At 38.7% G+C, this 14,900-nt stretch overlaps 1 pseudogene; it reads right to left on the bottom strand.

Moving 5' to 3' along the window:
- The window catches only part of LOC121017373 (protein LZIC-like), a 1,287-nt pseudogene extending 358 nt beyond the window's left edge, over positions 1–929 (bottom strand).
- Positions 930–14,900: the final 13,971 nt, after the last annotated feature.

Raw genomic sequence — 14,900 nt, 5'->3', positions numbered from 1 at the left:
TTTCTTTCTTTCTTTCTTTCTTTCTTTCTTTCTTTCTTTCTTTCTTTCTTTCTTTCTTTCTCTTTTAATGTTTATTTAATTTTTGAGAGAGAGGGAGACAGAGCAGGAGTTGGGGAGGGGCAGAGAGAGAGAGAGAGGGAGACACAGAATCTGAAGCAGGCTCCAGGCTCTGAGGCATCAGCACAGAGCCCGATGCAAGGCTCAAACCCATGAACTGCAAGATCATGACCTGAGCTGAAGTCAGACGCTTAACTGACTGAGTCACCCAGGTGCCCCTGTCCTGGTTGTTTCTTTGCAAATAATCTGATGACCTCCAAGGTTTTGTTTTGGTTTTTTTTAATGTTTATTTATTTTTGAAAGAGAGAGTGTAAGCAAGCAGGGGAAGGGCAGAGAGAGAGGGGACAGAGGATCTGAAGTGGGCTTTGCACTGACAGCAGAGAGCCTGATGCAGGGCTTGAACTTGAGACCTTTGAGATCGTGACCTGAGCCAAAGTCCTAGGCTTAACCAACTGAGCCACCCAGACACCCCTGAAAACCTCCAGAGTTTTAAAGGCCTGGCTCATAGCTGCCTTCCAGTTGCTCTCCACTTAGCAGTTGCTTTCCACTTAGCTCTTCTATCATAAAGTCGTATTTTCAGACTTTTTAATTTTCTCCATTGAATCATTAAATTCACTTAGTTGTTCCAGAGTTTCCTCTTTGGTTTCTTCATATTCATCTCTATCACATTCCTCTTTGCATTCCTCCAGAGCTTGTAATTGCTGCATTAGTCTGTTCAACTTTCTTCTTCCAATTTAGTTCTCTAAATGCTGCTTTAATTTACTTGTCTCTGTCTTTCCTCTGGAAGCCATTTTGATCTTTTGTCTCTTAGCACTTTGAACTCTGCACCATGTTGACTGGTCCCAAAGTGCATAGACCCACAGCTGTTGAAGTTCCAACTGTTACAAACTTGAGGAAAGTGAAATTGTTCATCAGGGCTACAAGAGGCTCAGAGTTCAAACCACTTGGATGTGCAGTTGGGTCCTCAGGCCCTCGGGTTCCCCTCTCCCCAGGACAGTTCTTTTCAATGATCTTTTTACTTATTTCTGTGTAAAAGGAAAGAAAAAAAATCCAATTGCTTTTTTTAATAACTAGAAACAGAATTTGTCTCTGGTAATAACAGGGAGTTTTTAAAAATGCTATCAAAAACTCTTTTCCAACAGGTTTACAGCTTTTCAAAACAAAATATTTTTAGGGCACCTGGCTGGCTCAGTCATTAGAGCATGCAACTCTTGATCTTAGGGTTGTAAGTTTGAGCCCCACCTTGGATGTCGGTAGAGGCTACTTACAAAAAATAAAATCTAAAATAAAAAATGACCAAAATATTTTCTTAAAATTTTGTCCAAGGAAACATCTAATAAGATTTTTGACCTCCCACCACTCCCCTCTCCAAATTGATGGCTAAGGAGGCAGGCAGAATCAACTTGCTATGCATTGATTACAGCTTTTGTCTTGCCGTAGCTTAGCAAACTTCTTGGAGCTGCTTTAATTACCATTTATTTTTAATTTTTATATAATCTCAACCTTACAGAAGAGTTGTAAAAATAGTAAAAAAAAAATCCCTGTAATCTTCACCAAGATTTCCCAAAATTCATATTTTACCACTATAAATTTACTACTTTTCCCTTTGTAGTTAGTTAATATTTTGTGACAACATACTTTGTAACTATGTAAATATGCTGTTTCTCATCCAAATGTCACCCACTAGCTTAACCATCCTCTACCAATTCAACTATTACTATGATGGTTGCCAAATAGTGATTTTCTAATCCCATCATTCCTTCTACATTTATTAGCTACCATTCTACTGTAAGGACTCACTTTCCCTTCTCCCACATTTGTTACTTACTCTCTTATTTACTTATATGTTTTTATATTTTTATTTTAGTCCATAGGTGGTACTATATTACTATTATTTTTTATTTTTATGCTTAATTGTCCCAGATTTGGCTGGTTGGAGACTTTTCAGTATGGCTGTTTATCATTTGGACATGTCCCACCATTGTTTGAGTGCTTCCTAACTTAGTAGCTTAAAATGATGCATAATATGAGGTTCATCATATTCCTTCCCAGCTCAAGCTCTAGAACCAGCCAATTCTTCAAGGAGCTCTGGCTCCTTTCAGTAGCAAACAGGATTTAGAAACCACATTCTGGGTGCTCAGTGTGCTTATTACTCCTGGGGCGTTATTGCTTCTGAGATTTCTCAGTGGACAGAGCTAGGAAATTATATCCATATCTATCCACACATATCCATATCTATCTATGTTAAACACCATGAGTTTGTACTGTCTTGTCCAATTCTAATCCATTATTATAAGATATATTCTACTCTTCTCTCTTTCCCTATTTGTAACTCTCTTTTCTCTCAGTGAGAAAATTGAATTCCATTGTTCATAATATTTTTACTCATTTACCCAATCCCAGAATACACGGCAAGAAGTTCTAGAATTGCTACCAAAAACAAACAAAAACAAAGACAAAAAAACTAACCATTGTAAAAACAAACCCACAAAGTTTATTTTTTATTTTTTTTTTAACATTTATTTATTTTTGAGACAGAGAGAGACAGAGCATGAATGGGGGAGGGTCAGAGAGAGGCAGACACAGAATCTGAAACAGGCTCCAGGCTCTGAGCTGTCAGCACAGAGCCCGACGCGGGGCTCGAACTCCCAGACTGCGAGATCATGACCTGAGCCGAAGTCGGCCGCTTAACTGACTGAGCCACCCAGGCGCCCCCAAGCCCACAAAGTTTAATATTCATTTATAGTTCATTTTTTCTTTAGTCTGAGAATATACAGTTTTTTTTTAAATTGTATTCTTAGGTTATTTGGCTTGAATTAGTTCCCCTCCCAACCCTCACACCTACATTTCAGTGTGATTTTATTATTCATTTGAAATGTAGTTTGATTTGTTTGTATTCCGTTGTTAGGGTTTCCCTTATTTGCGTGTGTGTGTGTGTTTCTTTTTTTTCCCTCAATATACGAATCATGAACATGGCTCTAAAAGAACCATACAAAAAGGAATCTTCAAAAGAAATGTCATTTTCCATCTTCTGCTTAGTGTCCACCCTCCTCACCCTTTCAATCACATTCCCACCCACCTCTGGTAAATAACCAATCTCATTAGTCTCTGGTGTATCTTTCCTGTTTTCCTTTTTGACCAAAAAGCAGGCACAGGCCTATTTTCTCACTTTCCTTTTTTTCTTAACACAAAGGTAGCATTCTCCTTTGTTTTTTGCTTTTTTCATTAAACAATATATACTAGAAATCATTTCACATCTGTATGCAGACATCTACCCCATTCTTTCTAACAGATGTAGAGTGCTCTATTTTGTGCTTATATCATAGGTTATCCAACCATTCTTTTCTAAATGGGCATTTAGATGGTCTTCAATATTTTGTAAATACAAACAATGCAGCAATAATTGACCTAGAGCATATGTATTTCCATATTGTTGGAGGTATATATTTAGGGTGAATTCTTAGAAGTAGGATAACTAGACCAAAAGTAAACATATTTGAAGTTTTTAAGATACCTGGTAAGGTTCTAATATAGAGCTTTAAAGTAATTTTTGTGATAATGTTCACTACGTATTTATCCATATAGGTATTTTTGTTTTAGATTCTGGGCTACTAGACTTTGTATGTCTTTTAAGCAGCACAATTATATCTTAGCAAATGTGTTCTGGTGATTATAAACAATTGAATAACGAAATCCTTCGTAAGTAGATTAGATTTTGTACATGTGTATTTAATTAGATTTTAGCACCAACAGTAGTAATGTCAAAAATAATGAAGGAAAAATCCCTTAGATCTGAAAAACAAAAGGTATATAAGGCTAGATCACATTCTATCTATGGGGATGATCAGGGACATCATATTTTTACATCTCTAAGGAGGAGGTATTTCCTCCCAGTAGAGTTGATGATCTGAAGTCACTGGAAAATGATGAATAGTTAAGGGAGCCAGTTTTCTGGTGCTACAAGGCTGGTTAATTATACTGTAAATCATGCAAACACCGACATTTTGAACAAAAAGCTCTCCAGACATCATTTCCTTCTCACTGAAAGAACAATTCTTTTAAAAATAGGCAGACTGGTAATTATCTTAGGCTGAGAATACACAAAATACAGACATTAATCCCTAGAGACGCAGAGAAGCTTTATGGCTTTGAAGTCTGTGAGGCATTTTAAAAATGCTTTATAAATATGATTTGACACTCTTTTTTTTTTAATTTTTTTTTCAACGTTTTTATTTATTTGTGGGACAGAGAGAGACAGAGCATGAACGGGGGAGGGGCAGAGAGAGAGGGAGACACAGAATCGGAAACAGGCTCCAGGCTCTGAGCCATCAGCCCAGAGCCTGACGCGGGACTCGCACCCACGGACCGCGAGATCGCGACCTGGATGAAGTCGGACGCTTAACCGACTGCGCCACCCAGGCGCCCCTGATTTGACACTCTTGATTAAGCATTGTAGAAGCAAGAACAACCAACTCCCACCTCTGTAGTCTGTGGTCAGTATAATAACATTATTCTTAAGTTTTATTATTTATGTCTTTCTTTTGGGAGTCTTCCTTTATATAAATTCTGGGATTCCCCAGTAATTCTCTACCCTTTAGAAAGGTGAATGTTTCATTTGGAAACCTTTGTGGGATTTGAGCTTTCACAGATGAAGATCAAAGATAGAAATTAGTCCTCCACTCTGTTGCTAACTGACGTCAACAGATCCTCCCTTGTCCCTTTTGTTTTTTCCACTATAAAAGGAAAAGAATTTCTCTATGGCCCAAATATTGCTATTTTATCACATTTGCTTTATCATTTGTACTTTGATGATTTTGTTAATATAGTGTCTGCAAGGGTTCTCCACTGTAAATTTACTATTTTTCTCTTTGTAATTAATAAGTACCTTGTGGGACATACATGTGATTCTAAATATCCTCATGTGTTTCTCACAGGCAGGGAAGAATTTCATGAAGAGGCCTCAAATTCACAATAGGCGTCCTCACTAGATCTCTTTAAATATGGTATTATTGAAACTACTTCACGCCAAACATCTATACCCAAAGAAAACCACGTTTCATCTGTCACTGCTTTCATCTTGGCATCAGTAAGATGAGGCAATGCAGCCTTGCTTAAGGCTGGGGTCACAAGTTTGGGAATCACACAACCTGGGTTCAAAATATAGCGTGGCTATATACTGCCAGCTACTTAATGTCTTTGAGCCTCAGTGACTTCTTCAGAAAAACAAGAATAATTACCAATCCCATAGGGTTGTTGTGAGGGTTCAATGAGCCCTTCTAATATGAAAAGTACCCAGAACTGTGTGCAGCATTCAATAGGCACCAATAAATGGTAGCTATGGATAACTGATAATGAGAATATTATTTTGGTTAGTTTTCAGCCCTGATGGAATTTCTGTTTCGGATGGAGACATTCTGCTATATTAAATACCTATACTGTTGATCCAGCCTCAGGCCAGAGCTGATTTAAAACCAGAAAAGCATACCCTCCCCTGCAATTTCTCCCCAGGCAGTTCCACTGTGGGGTCTATGGATCTAGAGTTTATGCCAACTCTTTACTTCAATGCGGACTGTCCTCTTGGAGGTTAGTAACAGGATTCCAGAGCCCTTTATTCCGACAAGACTGGAGTGCCACCATGAGGTCAGCTTTGGTCCTGATGATATTTACTTGAATTCTGTCCCGATGACAGGAATATTTGAGTAGTTACATTTATATTGCATTATACTTACATTAAAGCCTAAAAAGTACACTCTATTGACTCTTGATGGGAAGAAAACAATGTACAAAAGGTATAAAAATTTGGATTTCTGAAGGTACTTGATTTGGATTTCTAAACTACCATAGTACTGGTGACTCTTGAGAATTTCAAATTGAATACTTAGCTCCAAGGAAACTGAGATTTTTATCCAAGTGTGAATGGCTGCTGATTTGTTACCTTTGGCCAATCACCCTCTCCTCAACTTCTATTTTAATTAAGCCCCTCAAGCTGTGATCTAGAAGTCTCTAGCTCCCTTTGCAAAGAAATAATTCCTAATTCCAAATGTCCCGTTAGAAACTCCACTCAGGTATCCCACAGAAATCTCAAACTCAGCCCACACAACATTAAAGTGATTATATTATCCTCACACAAACCTAGCCCTCCAATATTCTGCATCTCCACAAACAGAGCCATCCTCACCCAATCACCTAAGTTTGAGACGTGGGAGTTGTCTTAGGTTTCTCCCTTTCCCCATCTTCCTACATCACTAAGGGAGTCCTCTCAATGAAGGCTCAGTGCCTTCAAGATCAAGTCAAAACTCCTTGGTATCCCATAAGGGATAAGGAGCCTAGTCCTTACCCACCATCCAGATCCAACTCTCGCTGCATGATCTGCTTCTACCTTGTTTTTAAATTAACACAAATGCATGCAAATTATTTCTTTACATTATCTCCTTCATTATTAGAATTTGTAACCTCATGTCAATAAGTAACTTATGTCATACATCTTTCCATCCAGAAATAGGGCATTTAATATTTTTTATATCAATGGCAAACAGATTTGCTGTTTGTTCCATTTGGGTCCCAGCTGTGACATTTCTGTGCACGTGCAGAATGAAAACACTGTAGGATAGCCCTATACTGAGGTTCATGGAGTGAGGAATATTAGAAAGTTGGAGGCTGATCTCTTTCGTCTGTTTGGCAAACCACTAGATCTCGGCACTAAGCTTCTATTTGTTTTTAATTCAAGTATAATTAACAGATAGTGTTATATTAGTTTCAGGTATACGGTATAATGACTCAACAACTTTGTATGTTACTCAGGACTTATCATGGTAAGTGTACTCTTCATCCCCTTCGCCTGTTTTATCCAGCCCCACCACCTCCCCTCTGGCAGCCACCAGTTTGTTCTCTGTATTTAAGAGTCTGGTTTGGGGCTCCTGGGTGACTCTGTTGGTTAAATGTCCAACTCCTGATCTCAGCTCAGGTCATGATCTCACCGTTCATGAGTTCGAGCCTCCATTAGGCTCTGCGCTGACAGTGCAGAGCCTGCTTGAAATTCTCTCTTTCTTCCTCTCCCAGTCCTTCCCTTGCTCTCACTGTCTCTTTCTCAAAAATAAATGAAACTTTTTAAAAAAGAGAGTCTGGTTTTATCCACTTCCAGCTTTGCTGAACCACTAGTAGATCCCCAAACACAACAGGCTTTTTTCATACCTCTTTACGTCTGTTGCTACTGTTTCCCTTACTTAAAATAGCTTTACCTGTCTTGTCTAATTTCTCAACATCTTTTTAAGGGTATGCAAACTTTATCTCCCCTATACACCTTTCCTAACCTTCCACAAAGCCCATACTGCCACCACAGAGCAACTACCTCCTTACCTTCTATAACTTACACAACTGTACCTGTAGAATTTTCTTGCTTTCTCTGAAAGAAGCTCTCTATCCTTAGCAGACTTGATGCTACTTGAGAGCAAGGACTGTGTCTAATCTGTATATCCCTAGGCCTAGGGCATGCCGAGCACCCTGAAAACAACAATCACAAAATTGGGGGAATAATAGGCGGGGAGTAGAGAAGAAAAATATTTTCAAAGACATAATTTGAAGGCATGGAGTCATCACTCTGTTTATAAAAACAAGATATCCCAACTAGCACCCACTGCAGTGTTATCCAGACTTTGTGTTCTCAGTTGTCCACTTGAGAAACCATGTGTGTCTACCAGTCAGACCATACTGGTTTTTGGAGAAATTCCAGTTCTACAAAACCATGATTCAATTTCCTTGCCACTTTTATTGACGATGGTTTTAAATTGCTTTGTTTCTTTTTTTTTTTTTCCCCAAGAGGAAATGGTCTCTTAATGAGTCACTTGGACATTGTCAAGATCAGAATTGATAGAAGTCTGACAATTTCCATTTGACTTTTTCATTCCTTCAGCCCAAATTGATTACAAAGCACCAAACAAAAGACATAGGCCCTTTCCTAAATCCACAAAGTTGGCAGTTTCAGAGATCCTTGCCTATTTTTATTTCACCTCATTAATTCAACAAGATTTATTGACCACTTACTAGGAAACAGGCTCCATGAGAGGCAAACATAATATAAGAATAAGTGAGATACAGGCCCAGCCCCCCAGAGGCTTAAAGTCTGGTGTGGGACAGCTTTGGAAACAATTACAGTGCAATAGGAAAAGAGCTAAAATAGAGGTATTTACAAAGTGGCATGAGAACTCATAGAAAGAAGACAGATTATGTCAAGGAGGGGATATTCAGGGTAAGCTTCACAAAGGAGAGGAGATATAAAGCTGAGTTTTGAAAAATATAGGAGTTTTCCAGGGAGGAAAAGGAGAGGGGACATGCCAAAAAGAAAGAAAAATATGTAACCAAGGTTCAGAGTTAGAAGAAGCAAAGCCAAAACGAGATGATAAAATTAAAGCTTAGAGGAGTTAACTTGGTTAAGGTCACACAGTTGGTAAGTAAAGGGCTGAGGGGGGCGGGGTGTTGAACCCAAGCTGGAGTTATTTGTGGGAGGATGTCATATTTCTTAAGAGTGTTGAGAATCATTGCTCAGGGCCTGGCATACAAGTTACAGGAACTCAGACTACATTCAGTAGACAATGGCAAATTACGAGAGGTTTTTAAGCAGAGAAACAACATGGCCCCATTTGAGCTTCCAAAAGATAATTCTAGCAGTGATTTTTTTTTTCAAACATTAAAAATAAATTTATTCAGGGGCACCTGGGTGGCTCAGTCAGTTAAGTGTCCAACTCTTAGTTTCAGCTCAGGTCATGATCTTGAGGTTTCAAAGTTCAAGCCCCTCATCAGGCTCTGTGCTGACAATGCAGAGCCTGCTCGGGATCCTCTCTCCTCTCTCTGCCCTTCCCCTGCTGCTCGCTCACTCTCTCTCTCTCTCTCTCTCAAAATAAATAAATAAACTTAAAAAAACTAAATTTATTCATTAATTTTTTTGAACAGTGCTATTATGAACATGCATGTACATGTATGTATTTGAGTTCTTGTTTGAGTGCCTGTTTTCAATTATTTCAGGCATATACCTAAAAGTAGAGTTTCTGGGTCATATGGTAATTCTATGTTTAATGCTTGGAGGAACCAACAAATTTTTTTCCACAGAGGCTGAATCAGTTTTGCCTTTTTAACATAAGTATATTTAATGCACATACATATATTTTAACACAATGTATGAGAGTTCCTATTTCTCCATGTTCATTAACTTAGCAAATACACACTGATTACTTTAAATGTTCAAAATATAGTGTGAGGCTATAAAGAGGAAAGAAATGGAACTGATATTTTAAGACATAATGAGGCCAGACGTCATCTAGTTGATTAAATTATGAATGTGTCATCTAATTCCTCAAATTCTTCACAACTCATGATTTAAAAAAATTTTTTTGAATATAGTTGACACACAATGTTACATTAGTTTCAGGTGCACAACATGGCGACTGAACAAGTTTATATGTTATGCCATGCTTACCACAACTGTATCTACTGTCACCACACAACACTGTTACAATATCATTGACTATATTCCCTATGCTGCACCTTTTGTTCCCATGACTTATTCATTCCACAACTGGAAGCCTGTGTCTCCCACCCCCCTTCACCCATTTTGCCCATCCCCCCACACCCCAGCAGTGATTCTTAACCCTGACTGCAATTAAAATCACTTGAGAAGCTTCCAGAAATTACAGGCCAGCTACTCTGATCCAAGGCAACTTGCTGACTTTGGTGTTAGGCAACAAATGAAGGTGGTTCCTAACACAATCAAAACAGAATTTCTGGGAATGGGACCCAGTTTTCTTTTGTTTTGTTTTTTAAGTTGCTCAGAAGATTCTAATGTGCAGTGAGGGTCAAGAACTACTCAACTAGGAGAAGGGCTGAAAGATGGAAAAGAACTATTACGTATTAAGCACTTACTATACATGAGATTTTGTTCCAATAACTTTAAACAATAACTATAATCTCTATACGTTAGGAGATGTATATATATATATAGTATCTTGAGCCACTTAAACCATTTTGAGCCCTGTGTGATGAACAATTCTATTGTTCCTAGCCTTCAAGGTAAATATCATAATCCTATAATCCCTATTTTACCAGTGAGGAAATTGAAGCAGACTGGTGAAATAACTTGTCTAAGGTTGTCACCATTAGTAGATACAACTGGATTCACCTGTAAGTCTTTCTGATAGCCCAAACCCATGCTCTTTTCACTATACACTATGGCCTATGAGCCAAGCTCAATTCTCAGAACAATCCTGAAGTGTCACGATCATCATTTCACAAATGAGGAAATTGGTCCTGATGAGGAAATTAGTCCAATCAGGTTCATCTGAATAGGTCACAGCCTACATGGACAGGCTGGGAGGGATTTAAACTCAGACTTCTTAAACTCCAACTACATGCTTATGAGAATTAAAGTATAGAGCATATATATTCAACACTCAATACAATTCGTTCCTCTGAAAGAATGGAGGCATAATGGATTAATATAATCTAGAGTATTCTTTTTTAAAAAATGTTTATTTATTTTTGAGATGGGGAGGGCAGAGAAAGAAAGAGAGAGTCTCAAGCAGGCTCCACACTATCAGCACAGAGCCTGATGCAGGGCTTGGACTCAAGAACCATGAGATCATGACCTGAGCTGAAATCAAGAGTCCAACACTCAACTGACTGAGCTACCTAGGTGGCCCAACCCAGAGTGTTATTCTTAACAAGGAGAACCATCCCTAGGTCTCAGGAGGCTAACCCTCTGTTGAACCACCAATTCCAGGGGGCTTTTGCGGGGGGGTGGGAGGGGGGCGGAGATTGGGTCACAAAGAATTCTGTGACAACCCTCTATCATATTTACCTGAAAAATTTTAACCCTAGCTAAATTCAACACTACAACGTGTTCATACCCTTATCTAAGCAACTGAATCATGCTGATTGGTTTCTTTTTTAAGTCACTATCTCCAACTCCTAGGGGCATTCACTGCTCAGCAATGTTACACATTTTCCTACTCAGTTCATTTTCTCACTCTTAGAGGACACTATTTTCATATCATTTCTTCCATCCTCAACCCTCCAATGCTCCCTGACAAAATCTCATCCCATTCCCTTCCCATTGGTTTGCCTCCATTCTCTGTTGCATCAACAATTTCTATCTTTTCACTGGATCATTCCTTATGATTTACAAGCATCCCTTAGCATCTATCTTTAAAAACATCAAAAACAAAAAGCGAAACCTCCTTTGAGCCCACATCTGCTTCTAGTTAACACCCTACTTCTCTGTTTTCCTTCCTAGCCTAACCTATTGCAAAGAGTTCACTTCAACACAGTCCACCTTTATCAATTCAATCATTTGCATCCATCATGCCACTGAAACTGATATTATCAGGGTCACTAGTGACCTCCATGTTGCCAAATGTAGTAGCCTTTCTCATTGGTCCTCAGTCTCTCAACAGCCTTTAAAACAGCCTACCTTGACTTCTTCCTGAAATTTTCTTCTGTCTTTGGTGACACCACATTCCTTGTCTTCCTACCTCCCTGGTTACTTCTTCCCAAACTTCTGTGTTATAGGTGTAGTCTTCTCTAATCTACCTGATCTCTAAATGTTGGGGTACTCTAAGGGTCAGTCCTGGGTCCCCTTCTCACCCCTATTCACACAATCTAAGTAACCACCTTCATAATCATGCTTTTATTTTTTTATTTTATTTATTTTTTCATCATGACTAGTCTAATCTTTAAACCCCATCCCCTATTTGCCACCCCCCCCCCCCCCACACACACCTTCCCTGTGGTAACCATCAGTTTGTTCTCCATAGTAAGAGTCTGTTGGGGGTGTCTGGCTGGCAAATCTTGATCTTGGGGTCTTGAGTTCACACCCCACACTCGGTGTAGAGATTACCTTAAAAATTTTTTTTAACTAAAATAAAATAAGGGGCGCCTGGGTGGCTCAGTCTGTTAAGTGTCCAACATGGTTCCTGGGTTCAAGAGTCCTGCCTCCTGCTCTGTGATGACAGCTCAGAGCCTGGAGCCTGCTTCAGATTCTGTGTCTCCCTCTCTGCCCCTCCCCTGCTCATGCTCTGTCTCTCAAAAATAAATAAATGTTAAAAATGTTTAATTAAAAAAGAATTTAAATATATATACCCAAAAATTTTTAAAAAATTTAAAGAAGAGTCTGTTTTTCGGCTTGTCTCTTTTTCCCCCTTTGTTGTTTGCTTTTTAAGTTCCACATATGAGTGAGATCATATAGTATTTGTCTTTATCTGACTTATTTTGCTCAGCATTATATATCATCTCTCTCTAGTTCCATCCAAGTTGTTGTAAATGGCAAGATTTCGTTCTTTTTATGACTAATATTCCCATATATATAATGACAAATATGTATCTAGATAGATAGATGATAGATAGATAGATAGATAGATAGATAGTTATCTCACAGTTCCTTTATCCATTCATCTATCAATGAACACTTGGGCTGCTTCCATACTTTTGCTATTATAAATAATGCTGCAATAAACATAGAGTTGTATGTATCCCTTTGAATTAATGTTTTTGTATTTGGGGGGTAAATACTCAGTAGTGCAATTCCTGGATCATATGGTAGTTCTATTTTTAATTTTTTGAGGGACCTCCATACAGTTTCCCACAATGGCGGCACCAATTTGCATTTCCTTTTTCTCTATATCGTTGCCAACACCTGTTGTTTCTTATGGTTTTGATTTTAGCCATTCTGACAGGTGTGAGGTGATATCTCATTGTAGTGTTTTTTTTAATTTTTTTATTCAACGTTTATTTATTTTTGGGACAGAGAGAGACAGAGCATGAACGGGGGAGGGGCAGAGAGAGAGGGAGACACAGAATCGGAAACAGGCTCCAGGTTCTGAGCCATCAGCCCAGAGCCCGACGCGGGGCTCGAACTTGCAGACAGCGAGATCGTGACCTGGCTGAAGTTGGACGCTTAACCGACTGCGCCACCCAGGCGCCCCTCTCATTGTAGTTTTGATTTGCATTTCCCTGATGATGAGTAATGTTGAGCATCTTTTCATGAGTCTGTTGGCCACATGATTATGCTTTTAGATATGGCCTGTCACCACTTACATAGGGATTGGGTTCTGAAGTCAATTCATGAAGAGAAGAAAATTCATGAAATAGAATTATTCTTGGAAATTCCTTAAATCTCCTATAAAGTATGGTAGTTGTGGTTTCACACGTTGATTTTTTAAATAGTTATGACCATATTTATGTGCCAAATTGAAGGCCAACATTTCACTTCCTAATAAGCTCTACGTCAATTATTTTCCTCCCCTGTTGAGATAAATTGTTTTCATGAAGCAACAGATAAAGTACTTCGGGCTTTCACTTATGGGACAGGTTTCATGAAAAATACTTATTTTTAAAAAGTGGACACAAGTTGAACATCACGATTCTCCTTCTATGAGAGGGAAATGGGGGGGCTGATTCCATCTGAGAATACAGCAGATTTACATTCCCCATCTCATGCTTACTCCACACTTGCTTTCCTTGAATGTAAAGGAATTACCCACACTATTTAAAGTATTTCTTACACTCTTTGGTTGAATATGTATAACTCAATTTTAATAAGTTAAATGCTTTTTAGATAGTATTCCATTGTACCATTTATATTTTGATGGCTCCTAGATTTATTTCTCCAGCCTTGACCTTTCTCCCTGAGATTCAGACTTAGGGAACCAACTACCTACCCAGACTTCTCTGCTTAAAGTCAATTAGGTATCTTAACATGTCCAAAACATAGCGATTAATTCCTCACCACCACCACCACTCCCATACCTCATCCTCACCAAAAACCTGTTCTTCCATAGTGGTTCCTAGCTCAGTAAATGGCATACCATCTACCCAGGGGTCTAGGCAAAAAACCTCGGAGTGATTTGTGTGATTCCTCCCTTTCCATTACCTCCACATAAAATCAATCAGGTGCATTTAGCTCTACCTCCAAATAGATCCCAAATCTATCCATTCATCTCTATCCACACAAAGACCCACCCTAAACTAAGCCACCATCATCATTTCTACTTTGACTAGCCTTCCTGTTTCCAGTCTTAGCCTTTCTGCATCCATTCTTTAAATAGCCAGAGTAATCTTTTATAAAACATTCACTCATTCAGTCATCAAATATTTATTGAAGAGTGCACAGAAACTGGGAATACAGCAGTGAAGCAAATTAGATTCCTGTGCTCATGGACTTTCATTCTAGAACGGGGAGAGGCAATGCATAAGTGAATAATTTTGTACAGTACAAATACAATGAAGAAAATAAATATAATGTAGTATGCTAAATCATGTTCTCGCAGCAAAAAAATAATAATTATTATTATTAAATAATTAATACCTTCACAGCAAGTTTAGATTAAAATCCAAACTCCTTACTATGACCTCCTTATACGACTCAATGAGATCTGGTTTCTATTTGTCCCTCCAACCTTATCTGTACTACACTTCCTCATTGCAGCTTGGCTCCAGTCACCCTGACCTTTCTATTTCCTCAATGTTTCAAACCTTTTTCCCCCCTTCTTCAAATACATGTTTCCTCTACCTGGAATGCTGTTCCCGGATCTGGGAAAGACTGCCTTTTCTTAGCTCAAATATCACTTCTTCAGAATGAACCTGACTAATTTGCCTAGAAGTTGCTCCCGGTGCCTTTCTCTATCAATTACACTGTTACTTGTTTCATTCACAGCGCTTTTCACTTTCGAAATTATCTTGCTTAGTTAACAATTTTGTCTCCACTTATATGTAAGTTTCCTGAGGTGGGGAATCTTAAGGTGTCGTTCGCCAAACTACCCATAAAAGTCTAGAACAGTGCCCGGCATAAGAGCATCTTG

Source organism: Herpailurus yagouaroundi, unplaced genomic scaffold (assembly GCF_014898765.1).
Source record: "Herpailurus yagouaroundi ecotype Mexico unplaced genomic scaffold, PumYag 215, whole genome shotgun sequence".
Lineage (NCBI taxonomy): Eukaryota > Metazoa > Chordata > Mammalia > Carnivora > Felidae > Herpailurus > Herpailurus yagouaroundi.
The sequence above is the reverse complement of the archived record's forward strand: the minus strand, read 5'-3'. Positions and strand labels throughout refer to the sequence as shown.